The sequence below is a fragment of the Tauraco erythrolophus genome, chromosome 10 (genome assembly GCF_009769465.1).
Source record: "Tauraco erythrolophus isolate bTauEry1 chromosome 10, bTauEry1.pri, whole genome shotgun sequence".
NCBI classification, from domain to species: Eukaryota; Metazoa; Chordata; class Aves; order Musophagiformes; family Musophagidae; genus Tauraco; species Tauraco erythrolophus.
In genome coordinates, this window is record NC_141474.1 from 36,124,269 (window position 1) to 36,135,586 (window position 11,318).

Below are 11,318 nucleotides of genomic sequence, written 5' to 3' on the forward strand. Positions count from 1 at the left end.
CTCACAGAGAAGACGCTTTGTTTCTGGAGGGCTTTGCCCGTTCTGCAGATTCGTGCCGCCGCGGAAATCTCGCGCACATGGGAAGAGGAAATCGGTTTTGCAGTGACACCGCCGAACGGGCTGAGAAGCTCCGCAAACCCCGCGTCCTCTGTCGCAAATACATCCGCTTCCAAGGAGCGCCCGCAGCAGAGCTCGAGCACCGAGACGAAGTTCTGCCCGCGCTGACCTCCGCCGGCGCCGCGCGCTGCCGGCAGGACCCAGCCGGGGCGCGGAGCCCGCCCGGTCCCGGTGCCCGGTGAGGCCGGCGGAGCTCCCGCTGCCGACGCCCACACCCCAGCACCCCACAAGTACCAGCGGCACAGCGGGGTGCCCCCTCCCGGCCTGGGCACGGCGGCCCCGCCGCGGCCCGCGGGGAAGCGGTCCCCAGCCCCGCACACGGTCTGGCGCGGCCCGGCCCGGCGCGGCCTGGCCCACCGGCCGGCCCTCCCCGCCGCCGCGCACCTGCGGCCCAGCGGCCTTCTCGCCCGCGCCGGCCCGCGGGGCCCCGCACCGCAGCCCTCTCCTCCCCAGAGCGCGGACAAAGCGGCCGCAACGCACCTGCTGCCGGGGCGGAGGGGACGGAGGAGGTTCTCGTCCTGCCCGCCCTCATCTCTGCGCCCAGCGGCTCCCCTCCCCGAACCCGACCGGCCCGCCTTCTCCGGACCGGGCGAGCCGCAGCACGAGCGGAGAGGGGCCACAGCGTCTCCGAATGCTCCCTCCTACGCGGGGGGGCCCTGCGCCCGCCCCGTCCCCAGCATCGCCGCCGAGGGAAACAAACTCTCGGGGCTGCTGCACGCTGGCTGGATCCGCAACGTAAACAGGCCGGAGGGAGGCACGGGCGCCAGCTGCCTCCTCTCGCTAGCACCGGCACCCGCCCCGCCTTGCCCCCGCGCCCGGGCGCTCACCGTAGAGAGGCGTGGAGGCTTCTCCCTTCCTCGCCATCGTCTCCCGGTGCCCTCCGCGCCGGCACAGCCGGGCGCCCGGCGCCTCCGCCCGCCACTCAGCGCGCTCTTTGTTGCCGTGAAGGCATGAGAGGCGGCGGCGGCCGAGCAGCCTTCCAGCTCCGCTCCGCTCCGCCGCAGCCGCTCAGAACACCGCCCGCGCTGACCCTCCCGTCCCGTCGGCTCCGCGGCCGACGCCTGCGCCGAGCCCGCGGGGGCGGTGCCCGAGTCGCGGGGGGGGGGGGGCGCGGGCAGAGGGGGCGCGTCGAGGGCAGGCGCGGGGGGCGCAGGGCGGCCCGCAGGGCCCCGCCGCTGCCCCCTCCTCGGGACGCGCCTCGTTGACTTCGCCTGGGCCCGGCTCCCGGCGACAACTTCGGCAGCCGGTGGCAGCAGGCGCCGTATCCGGCGGTGTCCGCAGCGGGGAGGTCTCCATCCTCTCCCCCCGCCGCCAGGCGCTGCCCGGGAGGGACGCCCGCTGCCGAGCGCCGGTTGTTCCCTCGCGAAACGTTCCGCCGCGGGTCGCCTCCGGCGGAGGCGGCTGGCGCCCGTGCGCTGTCAGCGTGCGAAGGCTCTCCCGTCCCCTGCCGGTGCCCGTGCCCTGAGCCCAGAGATCTTCCCGCTGGTAGGAAGCAGGCAGCCGGTCCCGGAACCGCTTACTGCCCGCCCGGGCCCCGCCGGTGCCGGGAGCGACCTTGGCAGACGCCGCCCGGCGCGGCCCCCGGCGGAGCTGTCCGCGCCGCCCGTGCTGAGCTCGGCGGGCCGCGCCGCGCGGGGAGCGGCGTCCCGGCCCCGCGCGGAAAGGGCGCGAGCGCAGACGGGCCGTTCGGAAGTCGGAGGCCCCTGTTGCGCTCACGGAGAGCGCAGTTCGCCGTCTCCTCCTGACCGAGAGGGGTTTTAGCGCTTCGGTTTGGGTTCTGGGTGGGGGCATTTTCATGGTTGAGCCACAAAACAGGTTCAGTCAGAGACACAGATTGCTGGTCAAAAACCTTCTTTCAGTTGTCACCCGCCCTCCTTTGCTTTGTCTGAATGGCACAATGCCCACCTAAAGACAATTAGGCTGATTGCTGAGCTGCTTTTTCAGTTGTTACCGCCCAAATCATTGCTAGAGCAAAAGGACACTATATTCAGATGTCACATTGCTATTTATCTGTTAGCCTAAGGAAACGTTGCTAAACCCAACACACAGAACATTTTGTACTGAAAAAATCTGGAAATAATCCTATGAAATTCTTCACAGCAGTGCAGCTGCAGGCCATCATTTATATTTTCACATGTGAGCAATTTGAGGAAGAGGTACTTTCCAAGGCTTGCAAATAAATATACCTGTTCAAAGATTGGCTTAAGACCCTCAAAAGCACACAATTATTTTATTTACGAGTAAATTTATATGCATAGGTCATGGAAGTTGTTACTTTGCTTGTGTTGAAACATAAACCAATCATATATGCATTAGAGGCAGTGAGGGTATGTGCCTCCCCCACAGTCAGTGCAACATCAGGTCTGGTAGAGCTAGCTGCCTTGGCTAGTTCTAAGCAAACTAAATCCAGCATATGTAGCACCTTATCCTCCAAGAGGTCTCAGTTCAGGCCAATTGCTCTAATAATTACTGAATTTCACATACACAGTTTTGTCTGCTAGTAGTGGAAGTACTGGGGGAAGTTAATTCCCCTTCTGCATTAAATTGTGAGGATTTATTTGTCCTTCTAACTTTTACAATGAGTAGTTGCTTCCTCCAGTTATTCTGTTTCATCAGAATACTACGTAGGCAGAAGTTTATGCATTCTGTGCACCACTGGTTGTCTGCAAAGTTAACAAGAGTTCTTTCTTAAACCTAGTCCACCTATCCTCTTCAGCCACTTACCTGGTCTAGCTACCCAAGATGCCTGTCTGTGTTCCAGGAAATGGATCCCAAAGGTAAACACCTGATGTGGAAAAGGGATGACATACTTAGCTGTCGATGACTAGGAGAACAACTCAGACAATCTCACCTACAGAAAGAAGAGCTGCTTGTACCAGGGATTGAGTCAAACGTGAGAAAAGCTGTGTAGGACAGCTTGGTAAGAGGCAAGGTGGTGGGTTAATGTCTCTGGGCTCATTCTGATAAGGCATGGCAACCTGAAGGTGGCAGGGCATGACAAGATTTGCTTGTCAGAGCTCAAGTAGTATTCTCTGAGAAGCTTCAGTATTATTCTACAGCTCAGTGTTACTCTGTTCTCTTTGTGCAGAGGAGTGTACCTCTATACAGCCTATTTTCAAGAACGGACATTGAAATCTCAACAAACTACACAATAAAAAACATGGATAATGGAGTTTGTATAGCCAGTTCTATAAATAAATATGTAAAAAATATAATATACGTATCATATATTATATATAGCGTAAAAAAATATGAAGATACACAATTATTATATATGGTGTGTGTATATATTGCGCATATATAACATTATACATACTATATAATATAGTATTTGTATTATGTATTGTATTTAACATATGTTGTATTTAACATATATGCTGTATTATAACATATGGCGTATGTTATAGGTGTTATATATAACAGAACATACATACATATACATATATATATGTTGGGCTATGGCTAACAACCAGAAATAAGCTTTTACTTACACAGCACTTCCAAATTCTGGCAAAAAAAAAACCACCTCACATGCACTCTAGCAAAGTTCTTTTCTTTCTTTTCATTAGGGGTTATAGACCAATATAAAATTAGGATTCTTACATTTTTTTATAAAGAATAAAGTAATATATAATATTAAGAAGTTAGTGTTGAATCCTCCAGAAGTAACTTTTGACTTGGTTCTGACTATCAGAACCAAGCAATAACTTTAGAATACACTGAAAAAAGAGAAAACTTGCTAAAAAGAATTAAAAAGGTTAGAATAGTGCTGAAAACTACATGAGTTAGCGTTTTTCAGGGAGGTAGAAGACTATGTAAGAACACCATTTTGAGACACAATACATCATATTTATATATAAATGTTTCTCAGAAGGGCCTGAGAAGCGGAAAAAAGGAAGCCAGCATGTCTAGACAGAATGAAAAGGCAGTTGCTACAAACAAGCAGGGATCTTTTGATAAGTTAAAATTGTGTTCAAATGAGTAAATTATAAAGGATCACAAAATTTGACAGGTTAAATGTGAAAGCACAAAAAAAGGGTTTGAGCATTAATTTGCAAAAAGTGTGGCACTAGAAATTATCCTTTTTTAAAAGGCCAAGAGCAGGAAGACAATACGCAGGGCCAATAGGATATTTGCCTTAAGCCTCCTATGCATGTGTAGACTTGAAGGTGACAAATATTTTGGAAACTTTAGAAGAAACTTCTGATGAAGATCCAGAAAACTGCAGACTGATAAACCTTGCCTCTGCGCATTATAAATAGTAGAAACTACAATAATGCAGAGAGGTTTGGAATACGTGATATATCAGGAAGTATGATTTTTGTAAAGAGAAGTCAGGGCTCACAGAACTACTGAAGGCCTTCTAAGCAGTCAACAGGCATGAAGATGAAGTAGTACAGCTGATCTTCAGGTTATTCGGGTTTCTGAAAACATGCCACAAGGTTCCTCATCAAAAAGCCTTCAATTAATTAAGCCACCATAGAGGGAAAAGATAAAGTCTTTCTATGGCCAAAAAATGTTAAGGATGTTAGGAGTGGTTGTCACCCAGGACCCCTTCTGCGCAGCCGCTGGGACCCAGGGCCGCTGCCCAGGCGGGGGGACGTGGCTGCCACCTTGCCAGTAGCAAAGCTGCGCGTGTGTCCCAGAGACACACACGGACTCGCACACAACGCTGGCTTGGCCGGCCACACGCACCGCCGCAGATGAGGCGCTGCCTTCACCAGTACTTACACACAGGACCCACATTTACCATAAGCACAGGCATCCACGTCCCGTCCTCCTCTTGGGCTGGCAGAGACAAAAGAGGTCCCTAGCACAGGCACGCACGAGACTCTCCAGATGCACACGCACGTGCACATTGGTGGCCCCTCTGTCTGCCTCGTACCCCTGCCTGGATCCCGGCCCTCGTACTGCCTCAGGAGCTGCCTGCTCACGGGCTGCTCCAGCTCGGTGCTTGCTGCAAACGCGCAGCACTCAAGCTCATCTCACAGGCACGCACGCTTACCAGTCACCCTGGATAATGGCATGGATCCACGCCTGCCTGATACCCCTGCCTGGACCCAGTGTCTCCTACTCATGCATGAGTCCATCTTGAAGTCTGCCGGAGAATGAGCATGCTCATCCACTTTGGGGAAGATACTGGCACTTGCCACCCTCAGCTGCCAGCATCAGGCGTGTGAGCTGTGACCGGCAGTCCCGCTGCAGCAGCTGGTGCTGAGCCCCTCGCTCACTTCACCCACACCGCTCCCTCCAGTAGCAGGTTTTCAGGGCAAATGCTGTTCCTGCCTCAGCAGCTGGCAGCTGAGACCTCCACCCACTCCAGCAGCTGACACAGACCCCACCAGCTCCAGTAGCTGGTACCACAGGCCAAGGGCACCCACGTTCCCAGTCTGACTCCATTTGCTGGTACTCCACTCACACAGGACCCTCAGTCGCTGGCACTTCATCCTGACAACACACATACACATGGGAAAGATAGTGAGATTACAAAGAGCGATAGTTAAGAAGAGATTTAATAAGAAGATAGGATTTAATAAGGCGGCTGTGGTGATGAGGTGCTGGGCTCGGTCAGACAAGTGTCCTGACTGCCATCTCTTACGTGGCTGGTCTGTGTTACACACCATTCTGCCCATTCCTCCCATGTTCCTCCAGATGCCCTTCCCCTGCACATTCCTTCATTACCTTGCATAGCTCCACGGATCCCTTTCCAACATTCTGGACCCTTAGGTTTGCATCCTTATCAGCTGCAAAGTACTAGTTTACCTGCAGCTTATTGAGAGCTCTTTTTTTTCTTGTTTTTGCCACTGTTAGGTTTGCCTGTGAAGTCTGTGTGTCCATATTTTGTTTATGGCTTCCCACTTTTTCTTGGTATCCCATTTCACAGGACCTTTTATCAGACCTGAAGCAAATATTTCCTCATCAGTCAATTCCAGGAGGCCTGCATGGATGAACAAGGACCAACTCAAACACAAAAAGGAAGCCTACGGAGGGTGGAAGCAAGGACAGGTAGCCAAGGAGGAATACAGAGAAATTGAGCACCTAGGGAAGAGATTAGGAATGCTAAAGCCCTGAAAGGAGTAAATCATCATGAGACATTGAGGGCGAAAAAAAAAAGCCTCTGTAGCTAAGTCAGTGATAAAAGGAGTACTAGAAGAAATGTGGGCCTCTCCGGAAGGAAACGGGAGACTGACTAACTGGGGTATGGAGCAGGCTGAGGTACTCAATGACTTTTTTGCCTTCACTGGCAAGTGCTGTAGCCGCACCACCCAAGTCACAGAAGGCAAAGGGAGAATGAAGAACCACCCACTGTAGGAGAAGATCAGGTTCGAGACCATGTGAGGAATCTGAAGGTGTGCAAATCCATGGGACCTGATGAGACGAATCCACGAGTCCTGAGGGAACTGGCGGATGAGATTGCTAAGCCTCTATCCACCATATTTGAGAAGTTGTGGCAGTCCAGTGAAGTTCCCACCAACTGGAAAAGGGCAAACATAATCCCCATTTTTAAAAAGGAAGATCTGGGGAACTACAGGCCAGTCAGTCCTACCTCTGTGTGTGGCAAGACCATGGAAGAGATGCTCCTGGAAACTATGCTAAGGCACATGGAGAAAAAGGAGGTGATTGGTGGCAGCCAACATGGCTTCACTAAGGGCAAATTGTGCCCGACAGATTTGGTAGCCGTCTACGACGGGGTTACAGCCTTGGTGGATAAGGGAAGAGCAACTGACATCATCTACGTGGGCCTGTGCAAAGCCTTTGACGCTGTCTGGCACGACATCCTTGTCTCTAAATTGGGGAGACATAGTTTTGATGGATGAACCACTTGGTGGATTAGGAATTGGCTGGATGGTCACACTGAAAGAGTTGTGGTCAATGGCTTGATGTCCAAGTGGAGACCAGCAACAAGTGGCGTTCTGCAGGGGTCGGTATTGGGCCTGGCGCTGTTTAACATCTTTGTTGGTGACATGGACAGTGGGATCGAGTGCACCCTTGGCATGTTTGCCAACAACACCAAGCTGTGGGGTGTGATGGACATGCTGGAGGGAAGGGATGTCATCCAGAGGGACTTTGGCAGGCTTTAGAGGTGGGTCTGTGTGAACCTCATGAAGTTCAACAAGGCCAAGTGTAAGGTCCTGCACGTGGGTCGGGGCAATCCCAAGCACAAGTACAGGCTGGGTGGAGATTGGATGGATTGAGAGCAGCCCTGAGGAGAAGAACTTGGTAGTGCTGGTTGATGAGAAGCTCAACATGAGCTGGCAATGTGCACTGGCAGCCCAGAAAGCCAACCGTGTCCTGGGCTGCATCCAAAGGAGCATGGCCAGCAGGTCGAGGGAGGGGATTCTGACCCTCTGCTCTGCTTTTGGGAGAACCCCCCTGCAGTGCTACATTCAGCTCTGGGGTCCCCAACATAAGAAGGACATGGAGCTGTTGGAGTGGGTCCAGAGAAGGCCATGAAGATGATCCGAGGGCTGGAACACCTCTGCTATGGAGTTGGGGCTGTTCAGCGTGGAGAAGAGAAGGCTCCACGTAGACCTTTGAGCAGCCTTCCAGTGCCTAAAGGGGCTACAGGAAAGCTGGAAAGGGGCTTTTTACAAGGGCATGTAGTGACAGGACATGGGGCAATGGCTTTAAACTGAAAGAGGGCAGATTTCGATTGGATATAAGGAAGAAATTCTTCCCTCTGAGGGTGGTGAGACACTGGAAAAAGTTGCCCAGAGAAGCTGTGGCTGCCCCATCCCTGGAGGCGTTCAAGGCCAGGCTGGATGGGGCTTTGAGCAACCTGGTGTAGTGGAGGGTGTCCCTGCCCATGGCAGGGGGGTTGGAACTGGATGATCTTTGAGGTCCCTTCCAACCCAAACCATTCTATGACTATGTGATTATCTTGTGTGTGTTGTATTAGCAGTAGTGTGACACAACCCGGAGCGATTAGCCCTTTTTTTAACAACAAAATCTGCTCATATTTACTCACGTTTAGCTCGTAGTCAGCTTTAATTTCCAGGATTTCTTCTGTAGTGTTACTGCCAAGAAATTATTCCGTGTCATGTCATAATTCTTCTAGTAGTATGTACTATGCTGCAATTCTTTATTCAGCAAGAACATTTCAATTGTGTTCAGCAACACCAGTAATCTGTATTGATGTTATGACATAATGACATCAGTAGTGACTAGACAAAACATCAAAATAGATTTTACCAAGAAATGCATGCTGACCATGACCTGTAATGCGAGTTAGCTGTAACAGCTGTCATTCTTAAGGTTCTACGTAGTTAGTATTTCTCTTACAGCTGACTTCCGAATGAGAACTTAGTATTCTTACTAGCTAAGTATTTATTTTTTTTCAGTTTAAGGAAAGACAAACACTATCTTGGAATCTCAAGTGTCTTAGAACTAATTGCACTCCTGTGAGTGAGGAAATGAATGATTAATTGAACTTTATTATGATTGAGCTTTTTTCCTGTCAGGTTGCATGCTTTTCTAGAGAAAAACGGTGTAAGGGTTAGAACTTAATTGAAAGCTGAGATTCATTTTGCAGGATCCCAGTTATTTAGATTTTCCATTACACTGATTTCATCACAAATACATGGCTAATTTTTTTTTAATTATTCAGATTAATCGGATATAGTATTAAATTTTTGGTGTTTTTCTGTTCCATTTAATCTACAAAAGAATCCAGGAAAGACTTTTGCCTTTACAATTATTTCATCCGTGTCTCTTCATTATACCTTGCACTCCACTGTGCTTCACAGTATTGCTGCCTAATTCCAGATGGTATATGCTTTTGGCCATATTTGGCCTCGTATTCACAAAACACAATCTGCTTTATGAACTGGATCAACATTGGGTAAGTAGCAGCAGTCAGAGAATTCACTTTGGGAGTGAACAATTTCTTCTGAACCAAAAAACTCAGGTGAACACAAGTCATAGTGTCTTTATTTTCAAAAAGCTTTGTAAGGTTCTTGGGAAGATTGTTTCTGTAAGTGAATGAGAAAGTGAATTTGCATGAATTTGAGCAATTTGCCAAACCAAGTTCTGGCAGAATTGGGACTCGAAACACTTAAACCCCTAAACTATGTTGCCTCAGCCTTTACATTACATTGCAGTGTACCTGTGGAGCATATGGCCTCCTTTGGCATTAGAGCTTCGTGTATGCTTTGTTGCCTATCTTTGACTTTGCTGCCAACAAATAGAACAGAGGGATGATGCAGACTAGAAGTTTCTAGAAGAAAATGCAAGAATACATGATTATGAAACCAAAACAAAATAAAAAACCAAATAAAACTGTATGGGAGAGAGTACTAGTTAACAAGAAGCAATGGAAATAAATGGATCAAAGAGAACATTTGGTATGACCTTGAAAGGCTAGTCAAAGAAAACACACCTTCAGCACAAGTCATCTCCTGCCCACCACCTATTGTGTTAAATCCTACTTTGTAAAACCTAAATTACGTATTTATTTTCTTCCTCAGATAAGAAATTTTCCTCATCCTTCTTCACCTACCATGTCTGTTTATTTTCATGAGAACCTTATTGAGTTTAGATAGGAGCACAAGAGAATAAGACTGTCTCTCAGTATCTTTTGTGTGATTTATTCCATGTAGCCCACTGTAGTTACTCTGACACTCTGGAATTTTCTCAGTTTTCTCTGTCTTTCTGCACATCCTAATCCACACTGGATTAGTGCTGTGAAGGCTAAAAGTGTAGATCTGTTAAAACCTTGTAAAAAATCATCAGCTAACGTTATTGTAATTCTTTTCAGATTTATGAGGGAACTGCGCAGATTCAAAGGATAATCATAGCTCGTGAACGTGTTGGCAAATTTAAAACTTAAAGTAATGTATAAAGTGTCTGGCGCTGCTGTATTCTGGAAGAGGACTTTAGTGCATTTCTCAATAGAATTAAACAGGCATGGAGGCAAAAAACTCTTTCCTTCAAAATCTTTTTGTTCTGTACGTTATTAAGCACTATTTCTGTTCTCCGTGTACAGTCCCTCACTTCATTCCTGACTTACAAAGCCGGTATTTTCTAAACGTTCTGAATTCCAAAGTGAATGGTTGTCAAATAGAAAATGGGTAAGAAATAAGAACCTCACAATGCCATGTTTTCTCACTGTAAAATCAGACATCAGAATGTTATTTCTGACAGTCATTGCTGCATTCTTTTTTGTTTTTAAGAGAAGTGTGGTTGGTTTTTTTTCATTTTGCTTGTCACAACACTTAAACTGTATTTTGGGTGAGTTGCCCAGTGTCTGAGCTATGTTAATAGCTGTACTTCAGTTCCTACTACACAACTGCCTACAGCAGCTGAACAGGCTTTCCAGCTCAGCAGTACGCAGGCCTGCGTTGCTGTTGTCTGCATGTATGTCTGTTGTGGGATTTAGATATTATCCAATAGTGACAATATTGGCTTGAGAAAATGTGGCCTTTTGCAATGTTATGCTCACTTAAGCAATAAATGTTCAATTAGGATGGTTAACTTCAAGTGAAAGTTGGATTAGATGATCTCTGAGGTCCCTTCCAGCCTATGCCATTCTATGATTCTATGAAAGTGTGTAGCTTTTCCTTAAGAATGACTTAGGAGATTGTGTTTATTTCAAATCCAGTATATCTAAACCTGTTATTGCTTTCCATCAGTTTATATACTTAACTATGTTTGCAGCAATAATGGCTGAGAAGAAGGAATTGTGAGACTAATGGCTGAGAAGAGGGAATTGTGAGACTTTTTTTTTTTAAAAGCTTGGATAAACCCTTCTTGCCAGTGCTAGCAGAATCGACATTGCCTGCACTTCTTGAACAAATTACTTGGCACTGGTGAAGCCGTACCTGCAGTACTGCATCCAGTTCTAGGCTCCAGTACAAGAAAGATATGGACTTAACTGGAGGGAGTCCAGCAGAGGGTCACGAGGATGATTAAGAGACTGGAGCATCTGTCATGTGAGGAGATGCTGAGACTCTTTAGCCTGGACAAGAGAAGGCTCAGGGGTAATCTTATGTATGTGCATAAATACTTAATGGGATACAATGAAGAGGGAGCCAGCCTCTCCTCAGTGGTGCTCACTGACAGGACAAGAGGCAATGGGCACAAATTAAAACACATGAAATTGCAGTGGAACACAAGAAAATACTGTTTTTATTGTGAGGAATGTCATACACTGGCAGAGGTTGTGGAGTCTTCATCTGTGGAAATATTAAAAACTCAACTGG